Source organism: Manis pentadactyla, chromosome 12 (genome assembly GCF_030020395.1).
Source record: "Manis pentadactyla isolate mManPen7 chromosome 12, mManPen7.hap1, whole genome shotgun sequence".
In the NCBI taxonomy this organism is placed as follows: domain Eukaryota; kingdom Metazoa; phylum Chordata; class Mammalia; order Pholidota; family Manidae; genus Manis; species Manis pentadactyla.
This window is the reverse complement of record NC_080030.1, coordinates 63474439-63496036: the sequence shown is the minus strand read 5'-3', so window position 1 is coordinate 63496036 and position 21598 is coordinate 63474439. Positions and strand designations below refer to the sequence as shown.

At 37.4% G+C, this 21598-nt stretch overlaps 1 long non-coding RNA gene across 1 annotated transcript in view; it reads left to right on the top strand.

Moving 5' to 3' along the window:
* The window catches only part of LOC118921702 (uncharacterized), a 150619-nt gene that overhangs the window by 51617 nt on the left and 77404 nt on the right, over window positions 1–21598 (top strand). The window contains exon 3 of the long non-coding RNA XR_005028462.2: window positions 15883–15917. This is a non-coding gene — a long non-coding RNA (uncharacterized LOC118921702). The remainder of the gene's footprint in view (window positions 1–15882; window positions 15918–21598) is intronic.

Below are 21598 nucleotides of genomic sequence, written 5' to 3'. Positions count from 1 at the left end.
ACTTCTTGTTCAAATTTTTTTCTATCTTGGTATCATTAATATAAAATAACATGAGCAACATTATGGGTACTAGATTCCCCCCATTATCAAGTCCCTACCACATACCCAATTACAGATAGTCCATTAGCATAGTAAGATGCTATAGAGTCACCTCTTGTCTTATCTACTATACTGCCTTCCCTGTGCCCCAGGCTACATTATGAGTGCTAATTGTAATGCCCTGTTTTCCCCCTTATCCCTCCCTTCCCACCCACCCTCCCCAGTCCCTTTCCCTTTGGTAACTGTTAGTCCATTCTTGGGTTCTGTGATTCTGCTGCTTTTTTGTTCCTTCAATTTTTGCTTTGTTCCTATACTCCACAGATGAGTGAAATCATTTGATACTTGTCTTTCTCAACCTGGCTTATTTCACTGAGCATAATACCCTCTAGCTCCATCCATGTTGTTGCAAATGGTAGGATTTGTTTTCTTCTTATGACTGAATAATATGCCATTGTGTATATGTACCACCTCTTCTTTATCCATTCATCTACTGATGGACACTTAGGTTGCTTCCATTTCTTGACTATTGTAAACAGTGCTGTGATAAACATAGGGGTGCATCTGTCTTTTTCAAACTGGGCTCCTGCATTCTTAGGGTAAATTCCTAGGAGTGGAATTCCTGGGTCAAATGGTATTTCTATTTAGAGTTTTTTGAGGAACCTCCATACTGCTTTCCACAATGGTTGAACTATTTTACATCCCCACAGGCAGTGTAGGAGGGTTTCCCTTTCTCCTCATCCTCACAGCATTTGTTGTTCCTACTCTTTTCTATGTTGGCCATCCTAACTGGTGTGAGGTGATATCTCACTGTGGTTTTAATTTGCATTTCCCTGATGATTATCTATGTGAAGCATCTTTTCATGTGCAGAACATCTTTTCATGTTCCTGTTGGCCATCTTAATTTCTTCTTTGGAGAAGTGTCTGTTCATATACTCCACCCATTTTTTAAAAGGGTTATTTGCTTTTTGGGTGTTGAGGCATGTGAGTTCTTTATGTTTTGGATGTTAACCCCTTGTTGGATATGTCATTTACAAATATATTCTCCCATACTGTAGGATGTCTTTTTGTTCTGCTCATGGTGCTCTTTGCTGTACAGAAGTTCTTTAGCATGATGTAGTCCCATTTGTTCATTTTTTATTTTGCTCCTTGCCCAAGGAGATGTATTCATGAAAAAGTTGCTCATGTTTATATTCAATAGATTTTTGACTGTTTTCTTCCAAGAGTTTTATGGTTTCGTGACTTACATGCAGGTCTTTGATCCATTTTGAGTTTACTTTTATGTATGGGGTTAGACAATAACCCAGTTTCATTCTCTTGCATGTAGCTGTCCAGTTTTGCCAACACCAGCGTTGAAGAGGCTGTCATTTCTCCACTGTATATCCATGGCTTCTTTTTTGTATATTAATTGACCATATATGCTTGAGTTTATATCTGGGCTCTGTAGTCTGTTCCATTGATCTATGGTCTGTTCTTGTGCCAGTACCAAATTGTCTTGATTACTGTGGCTTTGTAGTAGAGCTTGAAGTCAGAGAGCATAATCCCCCCTGCTTTATTCTTTATTCTCAGGATTGCTTTGGCTATTCAGGGTCTTTTGTGGTTCCATATAAATTTTAGAACTATTTGCTCTAGTTCATTGAAGAATGCTGTTGGTATTTTCATAGGGATTGTATTGAATCTTTAGATTGCTTTAGGCAGAATGGCCATTTTGACAATATTAATTCTTCCTATCCATGAGCACGGGATGTGTTTCAATTTATTAGTATCTTCTTTAATTTCTCTCATGAGAGTGTTGTAGTTTTCAAAGTATAGGCCTTTTGCTCCCTTGGTAAGGTTTATTCCTAGATATTTTATTCTTTTTGATGCAATAGTGAATGGAATTATTTCCCTGATTTCTTCTTCTACTAATTCATCTTTAGTGTATAGGAATGCAACAGATTTCTGTGTATTCATTTTGTATCCTGCAACTTTGCTGAATTCAGATATTAGATGTAGTAGTTTTGGAGTGGATTCTTTATGTTTTTTTTTGTGTACAATATCATGTCATCTGCAAACTGGGACAGTTTAACTTCTTCCTTTCCAATATGGATGCCTTTTATTTCTTTGCGTTGTCTGATTGCTGTGGCTACCACCTCCAGATATATGTTGAATATAAGTGGGGAGAGTGGGCATCCTTGTCTTGTTCCCGATCTTGAAGGAAAAGCTTTCAGCTTCTCACTGTTAAGTATAATGTTGGCTGTGGGTTTGTCACATAGGGCCTTTATTATGTTGAAGTACTTGCCCTCTATACCCGTTTTGTTGAGAGTTTTTATCGTGAGTTGATGTTGAATTTTGTCAAATGCTTTTTCAGCATCTATGGAGATGATCGTGTGGTTTTTGTCCTTTTTGTTGATGTGGTGGATGATGTTGATGGATTTTTTAATATTGTTCCACTTGCATCCCTGAGATGAATCCCACTTGATCATGATGGATGATCTTTTTGATGTATTTTTGAGTTTTGTTTGCTAATATTTTGTTGAGTATTTTTGCATCTATGTTCATCAGGGATATTGGTCTGTAATTTTCTTTTTTTGTGGTGTTTTTGCCTGGTTTTGGTATTAGAGAGATGCTGGCCTCTTAGAATGAGTTTGGGAGTATTCCTTCCTCTTCTACTTTTTGGAAAACTTTAAGGACGATGGGTATTAGGTCTTCACTAAATGTTTGATAAAATTCAGCAGTGAAACCATCTGTTTCAGGCATTTTATTCTTAGGTAGTTTTTTGATTACCAGTTCAATATCCTTGCTGGTAATTGGTCTATTCAAATTTTCTGTTTCTTCTTGGTTCAGCCTTGGAAGGTTATATTTTTCTAGAAAGTTTTCCACTTCTTCTAGGTTATCCAGTTTATTAACATATAATTTTTAATAGTATGAAAAGATCATAATTCTTTGTGTTTCTGTGGTGTCAGTAGTGATTTTTCCTTTCTCATTTCTGATTCTGTTTTTGTGTGTAGACTCTCTTTTTTTCTTGATAAGTCTGGCTAGGGGTTTCTCTATTTTGTTTATTTTCTTGAAAGACTAGCTCCTGCTCTCACTGATTCTTTCTATTGTTTTATTCTTCTTGATTTTATTTATTTCTGCTCTAATCTTTGTTATGTCCCTCCTTCTATTGATTTTGGGAGTCATTTGTTCTTCTTTTCCTAGTTTCATTAATTGTGAGTTTAGACTGTTCATTTGGGACTGTTCTTCTTTCCTGAGGTTTGCCTGTATTGCAATACAATTCCCTCTTAGCACGGCCTCTGCTGTGTCCCACAGATTTTACGGTGTTGGATTATTGTTGTCATTTGTTTCCATATATTGCTTGATGTGTGGTTTTATTTGGTCATTGATTCATTGATTATTTAGGAGCATGTTATTAAGACTTTGTGTGTTTGTGGGCTTTTTGTTTTCTTTGCATAATTTATTTCTAGTTTCATACCTTTGTGATCTGAGAAGCTTGTTGGTACAATTTCAATCTTTTGAATTTACTGAGGCTCTTTTTGTGGCCTAGTATATGATCTATTCTTGAATATGTTCCATGTGTACTTGAGAAGAATGTGTATTCTGTTGCTTTTGGGTGGAGTGTTCTGTAAATGTCCATTAGGTCCATCTGTTCTAATACGTTGTTCAGTGCCTCTGTCCCCTTACTTATTTTGGTCTGGTTGACCTGTCCTTTGGAGTGAGTGGTGTGTTGAATTCTCCTAAAATGAATGCATTACTTTCTATTTCCCCCTTTAATTCTGTTAGTATTTGTTTGACATATGTAGGTGATCCTGTGTTGGGTGCATAGATATTTATAATAGTTATGTCCTCTTGTTGGACGGACCTCTTTATCATTATGTAATGTCCTTCTTTGTCTCTTGTTACTTTCTTTGTTTTAAAGTCTATTTTGTCTGGTACAAGTACTGCAACTACTGCTTTTTTCTCCCTATTAATTACATGAAATATCTTTTTCCTTCCCTTTGCTTTCAGTCTGTGTATGTCTTTGGGTTTGAAGTGAATCTCTTTTATGCAGCATATAGATTTGTCTTGTTTTTTAATCCATTCAGTGACTCTATGTCTTTTGATTGGTGCATTCTGACCATTTACATTTAGTGTGATTATCAATATGTATGTAGTTATTGCCATGGCAGACTTTAGATTTGTGGTTACCAAGGGTTCAGGTGTAATTCCCTTACTATCTAGTAGTCTAATTTAACTCACTTCACATGCTTTTACAAACACAACCTAAAGGTTCTTTTTTCTTTCTTCCTTTTTCTTTCTCCTCCATTCTTTATATATTAGGTATCATATTCTGTACTCTTAGTTTATCCCTTGAATCACTTTTGGGATAGTTGATTTGATTTTGTATCTGCTTTGTAATTAATTGTTCTACTTTCTTTACTGTGGTTTTATTTCCTCTGGTAACAGCGTTTTAGCCTTAAGATTACTTCCATCTACAGCAGTCCCTTCAAAATTCACTGTAGAGGTGGTTTGTGGGAGGTAAATTCTCTCATCTTTTGCTTATCTGGAAATTGTTTAATCCCTCCTTCAAATTTAAATGATAATCTTGCCAGGTAGAGTATTCTTGCTTTGAGGTCCTTCTGCTTCATTGCATTACATATATAATGCCACTTGCTTCTGGCCTGTAAGGTTTCTGCTTAGAAGTCTGATTATAGCCTGATGGGTTTTCTTTTGTAGGTGATCTTTTCTCTCTCTCTAGCTGCTTTTATCAGTCTGTCCTTATCCTTGATCTTTGCCATTTTAATTATTATATGTCTTGGTGTTGTCTTCCTTGAGTCCTTTGTGTTGGGAGATCTGTGCACCTCCATGGCCTGAGCTATATCTCCTTCCCCAGATTGGGGAAGTTTTCAACAATTACCTCCTCAGAGACACTTTCTGTCTCTTTTCTGGGTACCCCTATAATGTTCATATTGTTCTGTTTGGACTGGTCACACAGTTCTCTCAATATTCTCTCATTCTTAAACATCTTTTTTTCTCTCTGTGCCTCAGATTGTTTGTATTTCTCTTCTCTAATTTCTATTCCATTTACCATCTCTTCTACTGCATCTAATCTGCTTTTAAGTCCCTACATTTTATGTTTCATTTCAGATATGGGATTTCTTAATGATTGAATCTCCATCCTAAATTCATCCTTGAGTTCTTGAATATTTTTCTGTACCTCCATGAGCCTGTTTATGACTTTTATTTTGAACTCTCTTTCAGGAATATTGGTGAGTTCAGTTTCATTTGGACCTTTTTCTATTGCTTTTGAGATTTTTGTTTGAATCAGTTTCCTTTGACATTTCATATTTGTATGTGGCGCCCTCTAGTGCCCAGAAGCTCTAGTCTCTGGAGCTGCTCAGCCCCTGGAGCGATATTGGGTTTGCAGGACGGCAGTGCTGGAGCTTGGGGGTATGAAAGAGCTGTTTCCTGCTTCCCGGCTGCTTTGCCAGTCTCCACTGCCAGAACCCATCGGGCAAGCACACAGGTGTAAGCCTCTGAGCTTTCCATCTGTAGCTGCTATAGGCAGGGCCTCCCTCTGGCTGGCCTGATGCCAGGGCAGGGTCTGCCTGTTTGTGAGCTGGTGCCAGCAGGCCAGGAGGAAGGTGCAGCAGACTGTGTATCACACTGGACCTTGAAGCTCAGTAGCTTGCCAGAGGGATGGAGCACCTGAAGTTCCTGAAAATTCCCAACCTGTTGGGCAGAGCGCACCCAGACAACCTTGTCCACCTATCCCTTCTCCTGCACAGCAGAAAACCCCACCCTTTCAGCCGCCCTCTTGCTGCTAGGAAGCTTCTCAGACCGCCTGCCTTTCCTTTGTCCCAGAGTGGCTGAATGTGGATACCTGTCTTCTACAAATGGCTGGAATCTCAGTCTCTCCAAGTATTCTGCCTGTCTTAGTTTTCCAACCCCACCAATCTCCAGAACACCATGCAATGTAGGTTTGTGCTCCCAAAGCAAATCTCGAGGGCTGGTGTTCAACCTTTCTAGGCTTTCACACCCTCCCCACTCTGTCTGTTTCTCTTCCTCCTGACAGTGAGCTGGGGTGCAGGAAGGGTTTGGGTCTTGGTGGATCAAGGCTTTGGTATATTACCCTGTTTCATGGGGTCTGCTCTGTTCTCGAGGTGTATGCAGTCTTGTGCAACCTTCTTTCTTGTTGTTCTTCTAGAATTAGTTGTATTAACTATATTTTCATATTATATTTGGTTTTGGGAGGAGGTCTGTCTCACCTCTCAGGCCGCCGTCTTGAATCCGTCTCCTTCTTGCTCAATTTATGAACATCTTGGGCAAGGGGTTTAAATGGCTTATAGATACTGTATAGTTCTGCTATTCTCACAGCATGTAGGATTCACCTCAGTCTTGGAGTCTTCCATAGAGAGTAAAAAACAGTTCTGTTAACAACTCAGAAACGTAAACTAGCAAATAGGAAAGGAAAAACAACAAGCTAGGAAAATGGAGTGGGAAAAAACAAGCAAATTAAAGTGTGACAATCTGTAGTTATGGTCACTTGAATCTTAATCTGTGGGTCTTGTTTGGAAGCTGCTCCTTCCTGTGGTTGTCCACTTGTTCCTAGGCCTTTGATAGATACTACCACCTCCTGAAAACTTTTTTGGGGGATTCCAAAGAATTCTCATATTTTAACTCCCAATGGGAGAGCACAGCAGATATCAGATGGTAAAGTAATGGTGTATTTTTTAGCAGGGAGACATGGATCAAAATCTATGCCCCAGAGTTTGCAAGGGCTTGCAAGAATCTTTCAAGGTCCTTTCAAATGTAATTTTAAAGCATTTTTCTCTTCCAAGAAATGAAGATTCCAGGTTTTAGGTCATTTAGATGTGGTTTGGGAGAATCTCAAAGGCAGCTTAACTCTTTTGGAAATAAGGCTGAGTGTATTACACGAGTTCTTTGTAGTACTTTGACATGTTGAATTGAAGTAAGATAGTGTACAAAATTAGGGGAGAAACACTCAAATGCATAAATTGAGATGTAACAACTTTATATGGACAGAATCAGTAATTTCTGCCTTCTTGGCAACACTGTGGGTGTGACCATCAAGATTATGAGAATCAGAACATGAATCCTTGGCCAAAGAATCCCAGGAGTGCCAGCTAGTTTGGCTAGTTTGGTATTTTAAGAATCGACTTTAATGATGTATAATTTGCATACAATTAATGGCATACATTTTAAATGTACAGCTTGATGATTTTTGACTAGGATGCAATCATGTAACCTCCACCAAATCAAAATATAGACCATTTACATTAACCAAAAAATGTTTCCCTTGCCCCTTTTTAGCCAATATTCCCCTCTTCTCCAAGCCCCAGGCAAGCTATGATCTGCTTCAACCCAGAAATGAGATTGTATTATCTAGAATTTCATGTAAGTGGGCTAATATAGTATGAACTGTTTTATTTCTGAGTTCTTTTACTCAGGATCATTCCTTTTAATTGCTGAGTCTTCTTCCACTATGTAGATACATTATTGTTTGTTTATCTGTTTACCTGTTGATGGATGTTTGGTTTGTTTCTAGGTTTGACTACTTTGTATAAAGCTTACATGAACATTCATGTACAAGTCACATAATTTGTGGCCAGAATTATTTCAGTATTTATTTTCTGACTATAAAGCCAATCATCAGCATTCTGTACTATTGTCTGTGCACATTCCCAGTGATTTGGCCTGTTGTGATATCATGGGACATAAGGATTTTAGTGAGGGCTTCTGTTTGGCATAATCATTAACTGGGACATTGTGGTCACCTTCCAAGTGTTTATATCATTTAGTTAGACTGTCTCATTGCTTGTATGCCATCGATAAGAACTGTGTCACATGGCTACCTCTAGCTTCAAGAGCATTTAAAATGTCTCATCCTTTATGATGTAGGTAATCAAAAATAGGGGGTTGGAATCATATAGTAGTTGAACCAAATTTTTGTTCATCACACAACTTTACTAGACATAAACAAATCTCTTTGTTTTGAGAGTATGATGTTGTTTTAAAATAATTAGTATACTAGGGAATAATTTGAACATAGTGTGACTTTCACATTTGCTAATGCATGATTTTTCTGCAAAAAAAATGTGTGAATGCAGAAAACTGCATGCAATCAAACAAAGCCATATAGAAATACAGAAAATGCACATGTGTAGACACTTCAAACATCTACCAACTACCTCAGTTGACTTTGTGTGTTATGAACCACATCTACCTGCAAATAGTGTTATAATTTTCAGTCTAATTCCAGGTAACTTTCATTACACTACCTCACAACAACTCATGAGCTGCAACCATTCAGATTCCTACTCCCACAAAAAAGCATAGGTCTTTTTTCAAAGTAAAGAGCCATACATATTGTAACCACTTAACAAATGTTGCCATTTTTGTTAGGTTTCTATCTTTTTTAAGGACTCTTTTTTCTTAAAGCAATTTTATTTACAATAAAGTTGAGAGGGCAGTATGGGGATTTCCCATATACCCCCTTTCCCACACATGAAAAGCCTCTCTCATTATCAACATCACTCACTGGAATGGTGGGTTTTTTTTTGGTATCATTAATCTACAATTACATGAAGAACATTATGTTTACTAGACTCCCCCCCTCACCAAGTCCCCCCCACATACCCCATTACAGTCACTGTCTATCAGCATAGTAAGATTCTGTAAAATCACTACTTGTCTTCTCTGTGTTGCACAGCCCTCCCCATGCCCCCCACACACACACTATACATGCTAATTGTAATGCCCCCTTTCTTTTTCCCCACCCTTGTCCCTCCCTTCCCACCCATCCTCCCCAATCCCTTTCCCTTTGGTAACTATTAGTCCATTCTTGGGTTCTGTGATTCTGCTGCTGTTTTGTTCCTTCGGTTTTTCTTTGTTCCTATACTCCACATATGAGTGAAATCATTTGGTACTTGTCTTTCCCTGCCTGGCTTATTTCACTGAGCATAACACCCTCTAGCTCCATCCATGTTGTTGCAAATGGTAGGATCTGTTTTTTTCTTATGGGTGAGTAATATTCCATTGTGTATATGTGATGGAATGGTGTATTTTTTTTTTTACCAAGGATGAACCTACATTGACACATCATAATTACCCAAAGCCCGTAATTTATCACCTCTCGGTGGTGTACATTCAATGGGTTTGGATAAAATGTATTCATCATTATAATGTTTTACTATTTTCACTCCCCTAAAATCCTGTATGCTCTGTCTGTTCAACTCTCCCTTCCCTACCCCTAAACATTGATTTTTAAAAAATTGTATCCATAGTTTTGCCCTTTCCAGAATACTATGTAGTTGGACTTACACAGTATTTAGGCTTCTCAGATTCACTTCTTTCACTTAGTAATGTGCATTTAAAATTCCTCCATGTTTTTTCATGGCTTGATAGCTCATTTCTTTTTAGTGTTGAATAATTTCCATTGTCTGGATATTCCACAGTTTATTTATCCTTTTTCCTTCTGAAGGACATCTTAGTTGCTTCCAAATTTTGGTGGCTATGAATGAGTGCTGCTATAAATTTCCATGTGCAGTTTTTTCAGTCCTTTAGGTAAATACCAAGGAGTGTGACCTCTGAATTGTATGGTTAAGAGTATGTTTAATTTTGCAAGAAACCACCAAACTCTTCCAAAGTGGCTGTCCCATTTTGCATTCCTACTAGCAATGAATGAGATTTTCCATTGCTCCACATCACTGACAGCATTTAGTATTTTTGTATTCTGGATTTTGACCATTTGAATAGGTTTATAATAGTATCTTATTGTTTAATTTGCATTTGCCCGATAACATATGATGTGGAGCATCTTTTCATATGCTTAATTGTCATCTGTATATCTTATTTGGAGAGGTGTCTGTGAAAATCTCTGGCCTATTTTTTAATTGAGATGCTTTTTTTTCTTTTTGTTGAGTTTTAAGAATTCTTTGTATATATTGGATAACAGTCCTTTATCAGATGTGTCTTTTGCAAATATTTTCTCCCAGTCTGTGGTGTGTCTCCTAATCTTGATAATGTCTTTCATAGAGCAGAAGTTTTTAACTTTAGTGAAGTCTGGCTTATCAGTTATTTCTTTCATGGATGGTTTTTGGTTTTGTATCTAAAAAGTCTTTGCCATACTTAAGGTCATCTAGGTTTTCCCCTGTGTTATTTCTAGTAATTTTATAGTTTTGCATTTTACATTCAGGTTTATGATCCATTTTGAGTTAATTTTTGTGTAGGGTCTAAGGTCTGTGGTTAGATGCATTTTTTTGCATGTGGATGTCCAGTTGTTCCAGTACCATTTGTTGAAGAGACTATCATTGCTCCAATGTATGGCCTTTACTCCTTTTATCAAAAATTGGTTGACTATACTTATTGGGATGTATTTCTGGGCTCTCTATTCTTTTCCTTTAATTGATTTGTCTATTCTTTCATCAACACCACACTACCTTGATTACTGTTGCTTTATGGTAAGTTTTGAATTTTCCAGACCTCCAACTTTGTTCTTCTATATTGTGTTGGCTATTATGAGTCTTTGATTTTTCCATATACAATGTAGAATCAGTTTGTTGATAGCCACAAAAAAAATACTTGCTGGGATTTTGATTGGGATTACATAGAATCCATATAACTGCCTTCTATCTTTTAAAAATGTGTAACTAATGAAGTTTTTGAGTAATGTGCCACAGACCCCATTTTCTCTGTAAGCCTTGTGTTTTTGTTGAACAATTTTGCATAGTGAGGATTTTTAAGAATACAGATATGTGTTGTATCAGAACTCACTGTATGCATAATGGGTGGACTTTGTTGAAATCTATAAGCTTGTTTTACATGAAACTATATTTTTTCACTATTGAAAGTCAAAAATATAACTGCTTTTTAATTTGTATTCCTCTGTCGTTTTAAGGGAAGGAAGAACACAGACCTTTTAGAAGAAACCATGCTGGCAGTATCTCACCTTTGTCCTAACAAAGTTTCCAAAAACTCTGAACTATCCTAGAAGAATATTCTTACTTTTTGGGAAGCTAATATTCCTTAGGAAAACCATGTTTTCTCCAAACTATAAAGCTAGGCATTATTTTAATATTATTTGCTACAAGACTTTGATTATCAGAGTTAAGCTCACTTTCCCACATGCCCACATAATGGCACATATGTATCATGAGATTTTATTTCATAGTCAGGTGCTAAACTGATTGGAAAAGCCCGTGCCTCCTCTGTACTCAATAAACTACTACAGGGCTTGTTAGATGCTGAGGAAAAATGCAGAGAACTTGAATGTATTTGAAAATAATATCATAGAATTTGGTTATTTGGTTGAACATGACTCTGTAGTTTGCAATGGTGTACTATCAATGTATTCTAGCAACTTCAAAGAGTTAGTATGTTACTTTAGATCCTTAACAGAATGGTTAGGTGGAGGGGACTATCATAGAAAGGAGAACTCCCTGGAAGTTATCTTTTTAATTCTGTGTGTGAGGCCACATAATCACATGGGAGCATTCAGCCTTGCTGAATGGAGCAACTGGGAAAATGAAGGAGGACAGCAACTTTGCGCTATAGTGAGTGATTATTATTTATGAAAAGAGAGTCTAAAGTCCTCTTCCTCTTCCAGTATTTCCATTTACTGACAAGGAAAATTGCTCTCACTACTAGAAAGTACCTTGCTCTTGTCCCAATATAGGAACTGACAACTGTGCATCTGCTTTTTGTAAAGTTGGGTAAATAATTTTTCTTGTTATAAAATCATTGCATACTCACTTTAGAAGCTCAGAAAGTGCTTATGAACAGAAAAAGAAAATAAAAGCCACCATTAAATCTACCACCAATATAATAACTTCTGTCATTATTTTGTTTGTGTTCTAATGATTCTGTGTATATATACAGACATAACATTTTTTTCAGTTAACATAAAGAGTACACATAAATCTCTCTCATTAACTATTCTTCTTCAATATGTTTAATGAATACATAATATTTTACTTTTTGTTTGTACAGTAATTAATTTAACCTGTTACTTATTGTTGGACATGTAATTTTTTCTTTTTTTTCTTTTTGCTTCTAAATAATGCCTCAATAAATCTCTTTATTAGTATCTCTTACTGCAGGGCAGTGATTATTTCCTTAGGCTGTATCTCAGAAAATATACAAAAATGCCCATTTTCTGCACATTCTTGCTGAACTAGAGTATCACTATTATTTATTTTCTAATTTGATCAGTGAAAATATTTTGATTATTGTTTCTTTGCTATCCAGTTAGGTTGAATTTTTATAGTCATTTTATATTTCATTAGTCATTTATATTTCTCCCTCTGCAGGTTTTTTGTGTGTGAAACAATTTCTGTTGGAAATTTCTTCAGTTTCTAAGAACTCTGCTGAGTATATGGAGAATAAACAATCCAGAAAATATCTCTCAACTGATCCCCCAAACTTGTTTCCTCTCTTGTTAAAGAAAACAAAAGTATTTGATTTTCACATATATTCTTCATGCCTCCATGCCTGTCCATGCTTGTCCTTCTGCCTGCAATATTCTTCCTTACTTGAGGAAAACTTATCCTCAGACTCTAAGGACAGCTCATGTTTGTTCTCTCACAGTATTCTGTGGCCTCTGTTGTCTCACTTATCGTGGAATGCCTGACTTTAGGATTAGTGAACTTGTGTCTGTATCTGGAATAGATTGTGAGCTTTTTCATGCAAAGACATCTTATTCCTCCTGTGCCTCCTCCTATCCTTGATTTATTAGCACAGTGTCTTCAACATATCAGGTGTACGGTACATATTAAATTTATATTTACAAATAAGCGATGAAGGGAAATATAAGTGAAGCTCTATTTGTCATTTTATAACTCTCTTAAATGAGTTGAGCCTGTGCTCAATATAGACAAGGAAGATATTTAAACTTTAATTCATTATAAGATTGTTTATGTGTGACCCAGTCAAATAAAATATAAAAAAACACATGTCAGAGTGATTTACATATTTACACTGTTCATTGCCTCTATCTTGGCTAGACATTGGACACATGGAGCAAGGAGCATGCTATTTTGCAGATGGATCTAATATTTCCTCACTGTGGGTCCTGGTGAGGCAGCGATGTTCACTGCTTCAGGAAGAGTTTGAACTCTCTTCAAAGCAGTGGGTGCTGGGAGAAACTAGATGTTGCCATCTGTGTAGCTGATGTCTTCAATTCATCTAGTGAGTGTTCTACAAAACAAGAAAGACCATCATTTTATTATCTTCCTTGCCCCTGTCCTATACACTCGCACACAGACATGGTCAAGCCAGCTGAAATCATTACCTCAGGGGCAGGAGAGGTTTTCCCCCTATTTTATCCTAAGTATTCTTAAGGAAGCCAAGGCCAAGGAGACTGTTCAGTAGTATAATATTTGGATTTTTATGAGATAAACACCTGTTGACTCAAAAGTATATCATCTTCTAACCCACTGGATAATTAGGAGGACCTTCTCTGGGGCCTGAGTTTGGCATATTGAACACTGACTTTCTCTTTTACCTCCCAAGTGTTCTGACCCCAGTGTTTTTTTTTTCTCTGAGTATACTCATGTTAGATCACATTTTAAAAAGATGTACAACTGAACCAGTGAAATAAAACAGAGCAATGGCTGAGATTCCCTCATCCTTCAGGGATTTTTTTTTCCTGGCTAAACAAAATGTCTGAAATTTGGGGATTGCTTCTCCAAACAAATGCTAAGCCTGGTTATATTGTTGAAAAGACTACAAATGGTTCTCCTTTGTTAACATTGTTAACAATTTCAAGTAAAGTATCTCTTGAGTAGTCCAGTTACTTGAAAGGTATTATGGAGGCTGTGTTATAAATACTCTTTTTTCCTATCTAAGCTTTCTTCTACTTTTACTTCTACTCACCAAATCCCTTCTCTCTTTTTTTTCTCCGAAATTTGAAAACTTAATGATTTGTTTCTTAACTATGTCAACTATGTAGCAGTGTTGTCAACATGTAAGTCATAAGTGAAACTTTACTGGGGATGAGATCCCCGAGGGAAAATGTGTGTAGAAAGGTCTGAGGATACAAGATAATGCTTTGGAGCACAGGACCCTTAAGGGGTGAACAGAAGGAGAAATTAAGAAGCCTAAGATGGAGTAGCTGGAAAGTTAAGACAAAAGTCAGGCTTATACAAACCAAAGGAAGAATTTTATTAAGAAAGAAGTAGTGATTAATGCTAAGAGCACTTGACATTTTAGTGAATTTTCTGATTTCAAAATGAAGCTGGAGAGCTTACCAAACAATATACTTTTATGAGAGTCTTAACAAACTGCTCTGCTTGGAACTGCAGATTTGTCCTGAGTTCCTATAATCTAAAATACTTATAATCCTGGCTGATTTGTATGATAAATATGCAATGTTTTTCCAGGCCAGAGCAACCTGGAGGAAGGTATATGGAGATGAATTTTAGAAATGAGCAATACTTCCTTGGCTCTCATTTTTATTTTTTGTTTTGAGACTTGACTCTATTCAGTCTTTCTTACTTATTTTGGGGAATTATGCCGGGAAACGTACATGTGCTCTCTATCAAGCTCTCAAACATCATATGTAGTCATGACCTCTAGCCTGTGCACCCCAGTAGCACTGTTCTTGGGAAATACTGCCAGTGCTGGCACTGTTAGCTGTGCACGGCATCCCACTCTCTGTGGATCTGGGGTATGGCTGATACCTGGTACCTGACAGTGGTGCAAGGCCATGGTGGAGTATTTTGTTTTCTCAGTATTTTTTTTTCCTTAATGGGTACATCCTCAAGGATTGGCTTGAGCTTCAACATCTTAGAACTTTTTTTTAAAAAACAACTTTTTTAGTTTTGTTTTCTTTTCTAATTTGCAGTTCCTGTCTCCCTAAAACAGATACATCAGGTTGAATCAGAAGACAAATCTGATTAGTAGCAGACTACTTGTACTCACTGTTGCATTCAGTATCAACCCCCTTGACCAACTCAGTTGTTTTTTATTGAGTCAAGACTATGAACTTGGGTCTCTCCTCCATTGGGATGAACCCCAAGAAGGTCCTTTGCCCCTCACTCAAATAAACAGCTCTCTGCATTGTCCAAGTCTGCCATAATTGGACACATCTGTCTGAATCTGAGCTGTGCACACCACACAGGCTCTGCTTGGGACCTTCCACATGTTGACAGTCTCTCTCTCTCCATTAACAGTATCATTGCCACATACATGGTTCAAACCTCCTATCTAAAATAACAGTTTTTCCTGCTACTTCAGATCAGGAGGCATTTTATCAGATAGTTGTCTTTGAGTAAAACACATTTAAAAAATCTTTGGGGATTGTAGGGGTAAGAGAAAACAGTGTATTTGTGCCAACTGTCCTAGATTCATGTAAATTTGCCTAGCTTGCTGAACAGAGACCTGTTAGTCTCATTTCTTTGCTTTGTGATTCATTTCTATCAGTGTCAGTCCTAAATGCTAGTCTGTTGTCTTCAAAAATACATTTATGTTTGTAGATTATGCATGACATCAAATTCTGGAAAATACCTGATCTGTATATGATCCAACTTTTTAACAATTTTTATTCTGAGAACTATTTTCCTACTGTATTTAGTTGTTACTCAGATTATAGAATAGGTTTTTCCATATTTAACTTCTTTCCTCCCTTCTTCCTACTATGTATTAGGCTATTCACTAGAATCTATTTGTCATGATCATTTAAAAAGCCCAGGTTACCTGAGTGTCTGAGTAACTCTAGATTGGAAAATACTCTGCATCCATAAGAAGCATTATTAATTGCGGAGAGTAGACTAAGAATTTTGCAAATTATCCTGACTTACTGAACTATTGGTATGACACATCAGAACGTGGCTGAGTTATCTCCTTAATTCTGTCATTTCTTTCCAGGTGCCTGAAATATGAAGAGTGGAAAACATGCTCAGGTAGGGAACAAGAGAATTCTTCAGGAATAAGGGGTTGAAGGTGGTGGGAAATGAATAAATAGAAAGACTTTTTAAAATATATGGAAACCAGTATTTCAGTCAGGAAGTTTAAGAAAATGCAGTGTAAAACAGCTTTTAACAAAACCTCTTATTGGGCAAAAGCCCAAAATAGCAGATTTGAGTCTTAAGACTCAACCTGTCCTGATTATGGGCAGGTGGGGAGGGAAGCTGAATTTAGGGAAATTTGCATAGAAGATAATGATCACGATTGTCAATGTCACTCTAATCTTTTGCCGTTTTGGGAGAGTGCCCTCATATATAACACAACAAACATTTATATTTATTCAGCTTTATATGGATGTTAGGATAGAAAACTTTGAAGCTGACTTGCAAAGGGACCGTTTTAGTTTCAATATTTTCTCTCTGAACCCATTGGAAAAGATTTTAATAGATTTTCTTCCAAGATAGGCAAGCACTTGTAGAGGCAAAGTAAAGTGCTGGTATGCAGTTTCAGAAATCTGTTGACTACATGTTCCAGGAAATTCACACTTGGATTTCAGTACAACTCAGAGTTATGGTAGTGCTATCCAACACTTTTTTGGAAGGGAGTTTGCTCGATACCAACATAAGGCTTGCCAAAACTTAGCAGGCCAAATCCTCGTTCTGGAGTATATGGGAACCAAGAGATCAGCAGTTAAATGATGAGGGCTGTATCATTTTCAGTTCTCTAAGGAAACAAATTCTACCTAATGGTTTAGAAAGTCATTTTAAATATAACCAATAATTTTTTTTAATGAAATGTTTCTTTTGTGGCATTTCATAGGGCATGTAATATTTAATAATGAAACATACTATTACATTTCTGAATACTGGCTAAAATGTTTCAGCTTTTCAGACTTAATTACACCTGGCCAGACATGTGCAATTATGCTTACCTTTAGAAATGAAAACCTACTAGTATTCACTGTGCGTATTAAAACTAAGAAATTCAAACATTTTGTACTAATCTGTGTCAAAACTGCAGGGTTTAAAGTGATGAGATTGGCATTGAACTCATTTGTTGAATACAGAGCTTCTCTTCTTTCTAAAAAATGTTTCTATTAACTGGGCAAAAAGTGGTGTGCTAAAATTACAATAAGTGTAATAAAATAAGAAATTGTAAACCACAGTCAATTGCAGAGCACCCATTTCTCTTTCTGAGAATAAAATCCAAGAGCTAGAAGTGATCCTAGAGGTCATGGTCAAGTACTCAGGCTTTAACAAAGGTAAGGGCAAGCGATTCAAGATGAATTGTTATCTTTTCTATTCTTAAAGACCCTGATTACATGCCCTTTCTTAACAGTCAGTTTCAATGCCTGTCCACATAATGAAACATTCTGCAATAATCCAAATTATGGCCTATCCTGCTAAGTTTTACAAGCATTTCTGCTAATGTTAAAACTCTTTCATCTTGTCATAGTATAGAACAATTGGTTAATATCCTCTTCATAACGGCTTTTCACACTAAGAAAGTTAGGTAAAGTGTTCTCTTCTTCATCTTAAGCTCTCCCAACTTCTTTAACTATGTGTAGTAAGAATTACTTTCTGTCTTTTTAATAGTTTTATCTTGGCCTCTGGAAATTTTTGCTTCTTTCAGAAAGGGGAAAACTAAAATTTGACAAAGCATTTTAATGAAAGTGTAAAAAAATGACAAGTACATTATTTTTCTTATCTTCATATTTATAAATTTTTTTTCTTATCTTTATATTTATAAAAAAAGATTTTGTAAATCTTTATATTTCCATATTAAGCTTGCTTTTTGTACTAACAGCATGTTTGACTTCTCAGCCATTGTGATTGTGTTATCTTTTGTTTTTCTGCCTTTCCGGTGCTCTACTAGACTTCATCCATCTTATATCTGTTCATTTGGAGCAAGAAAGCTTTAGTAAAACTCTGTGACTTGTCAGTATACCAGTATATCTGTTGTGAAAATTAGATAGTTAATTTAAGCCCTGTGTTCTGCTATTAAGTAAAAATGTAGACTTGACATTTTTATGACTCCTACAACCCATATTACATAATTAATTTTCTCGGATAACCATTATTATTCCAATTTTAATGTTTAAAAATATTAAGCAAGAGGCTAAGTTGCTTGCCTACAGTATTATGGCTTCTTATTCAGAATCACCTGGATACCTTTGGACCACTATGTTCCCACAAGGCCACAATGCTAATATTCGATTTATTTGTAGAGATTAATCTTTATACTCTAAGTGCTTCATTTTCTGTTCTTGAAAAAATGTACCAACAAATGCAGTGGAAATTTTGGGGAAATAAATACTATATTTTTCTGACATAACAATAATCTTTCAATATTACTGTGCTATCATTAAAAGGTATTTAAATGGCCTATAAATTATTGGGTATAATCAATTGAAATTATTCCAGGTACGACCAATCTTATTGTTCAAAGTTTAGTGTTCTGTAGTTAATATAGGTAAGAAGGCTCATAATGATAAATAGAAAGTAATTTCCTGACAATGAAATTTCTGGGATTAGAAGTGATCAAAACTGATTTGATGTATTTTCTGTATTTTTTTTTCCCCACCAACTACATTTACTAAATAACCTAGGCGTAACCCTGCCTAGAATCAGGTAGGTGTACTAATCACTTTTGAAATATTTTTTCATCTATGGTTCTGTAACACTAAGCAAGGAAATGGTAATTTTAACAAGATGCTTTTCAAAGTTAAATTTTGTTTCCAAGGGCGGAGCCAAGATGGTGGCGTGAGTAGAGCAGCGGAAATCTCCTCCCAAAACCACATATATCTATGAAAATATAACAAAGACAACTCTTCCTAGAATAGAGACCAGAGGACACAGGACAATATCCAGACCACATCCGCACCTGAGAGAACCCAGCGCCTCGCGAAGGGGGTAAGATACAAGCCCCGGCCCCGCGGGAGCCGAGCGCCCCTCCCCCCAGCTCCCGGCAGGAGAAGAGCAGGCAGAGCGGGAGGGAGACGGACCCCAGGACTGCCGAACACCCAGCCCCAGCCATCCGGGCCAGAGTGCAGACACAGTACGTGCCCAGGGGGCCCTGGATGCTAGGTGAACAGGGCAGCAAGAACAGTGAGTGGGTACCGGAGGCTTGGCGCCGGAGGACATAAGAAAAGCGAGCAGCCATTTTTTTTTTTTTTTTTTTTTTTTGCTGTTTTGTTTTGGCAAGTGCTTTTTGGAAGTCTTAAAGGGCTAGGGACCCCAATACTAGGGAAACAGGGCAGAAAGACTGGTGAGCAGATGCCTGAGGCTGGCGCTGGAGAATAAAGAAAAACGAGTGGCCATTTTTTATTTTTATTTTTATTTTTTTAATTATAAATTTTTTTTTTCTTTTTTATGGTCGTTGTTTTGCTTTGGCGGGTGCTTTTTGGAAGTCTTAAAGGGGCAGGGCGGGACACTTAATCCAGAGGTAGAGAATCCGGGGATCTCTGGGCACCGTAATCCCCTGGGCTGCAGGGAGCTCGGAGGCCCCTTACGGTGATAAATAGCCTCCAGGCTGTTCCCCCTCCAATGCGACTCCACCATTTTGGAGGAGCGGCCCGAGCCAGGCCACGCCCACAGCAACAGCGGAGATTAACTCCATAGCAGCTGGACAGGAAGCAGAAACCCTGTCTGTACGCAGCTGCCCAGCACAAGCCACTAGAGGCCGCTGTTCTCCCAGGAGAGGAGGGCCACAAACCAACAAGAAAGGAAGTCCTTCCAGCCGTCACTCGTCCGAGCTCTGCAAACTATTCCTATCACCATGAAAAGGCAAAGCTACAGGCAGACAAAGATCACAGAGACAACACCAGAGAAGGAGACAAACCTAACCAGTCTTCCTGACAAAGAATTCAAAATAAGAATCATAAACATGCTGACAGAGATGCAGAGAAATACGCAAGAGAAATGGGATGAAGTCCGGAGGGACATCACAGATGCCAGAAAGGAGATTACAGAAATGAAACAAACTCTGGAAGGGTTTATAAGCAGAATGGATAAGATGCAAGAGGCCAATGATGGAATTGAAACCAGAGAACAGGAACGCATAGAAGCTGACATAGAGAGAGATAAAAGGATCTACAGAAATGAAACAATATTAAGAGAACTCTGTGACCAACCTAAAAGGAACAATATCTGTATTATAGGGGTACCAGAAGAAGAAGAGAGAGGAAAAGGGACGGAAAGAATCTTGGAAGAAATAATTGCTGAAAACTTCCCCAAACTGGGGGAGGAAATAATCGAACAGACCACGGAAATACACAGAACCCCCAACAGAAAGGATCCAAGAAGGACAACACCAAGACACATAATAATTAAAATGGCAAAGATCAAGGACAAGGAAAGAGTTTCAAAGGCAGCTAAAGAGAAAAAGGTCACCTATAAAGGAAAACCCATCAGGCTAATGTCAGACTTCTCGACAGAAACCCCACAGGCCAGAAGAGAATGGCATGATATATTAAATGCAATGAAACAGAAGGGCCTTGAACCAAGGATACTATATCCAGCACGACTATCATTCAAATATGACGGTGGGATTAAACAATTCCCAGACAAACAAAAGCTGAGGGTATTTGCTTCCCACAAACCACCTCTACAGGACATCTTACAGGGACTGCTCTAGATGGGAGCACTCCTAGAAAGAGCAAAGCACAAAACACTCAACATATGAAGAATCGAGGAGGAGGAAAAAGAAGGGAAAGAAATAATCATCAGACTCTGTTTATAACAGCTCAATAAGCGAGTGAGCTCAGACAGTAAGGTAGTAAACAAGCTAACCTTGAACCTTTGGTAACCACGAATTTAAAGCCTGCAATGGCAATAAGTACATATCTTTCAATAGTCACCCTAAATGTAAATGGACTGAATGCATCAAACAAAAGACACAGAGTAATAAAATGGATACAAAAGCAAGACCCATCTATATGCTGCTTACAAGAAACTCACCTCAAACCCAAAGACATGTACAGACTAAAAGTCAAGGAATGGAAAAACGTATTTCAGGCAAACAACAGCGAGAAGAAAGCAGGGGTTGCAGTACTAATATCAGACAAAATAGACTTCAAAACAAAGAAAGTAACAAGAGATAAAGAAGGACACTACATAATGATAAAGGGCTCAGTCCAACAAGAGGATATAACCATTCTAAATATATATGCACCCAACACAGGAGCACCAGCATATGTGAAACAAATACTAACAGAACTAAAGGGGGAAATAGACTGCAATGCATTTATTCTAGGAGACTTCAACACACCACTCACCCCAAAGGATAGATCCACCAGGCAGAAAATAAGTAAGGAACAACACAGTAGAGCAGATGGACCTAATAGACATCTATAGAACTCTACATCCAAAAGCAACAGAATATACATTCTTCTCAAGTGCACATGGAACATTCTCCAGAATAGACCACATACTAGGCCACAAAAAGAGCCTCAGAAAATTCCAAAAGCTAGAAATCCTACCAACCAACTTTTCAGATCACAAAGGAATAAAACTAGAAATAAACTGTACAAAGAAAGCAAAAAGGCTCACAAACACATGGAGGCTTAACAACACGCTCCTAAATAATCAATGGATCAATGACCAAATCAAAATGGAGATCCAGTAATATATGGAAACAAATGACAACAACAACACTAAGCCCCAACTTCTGTGGGACA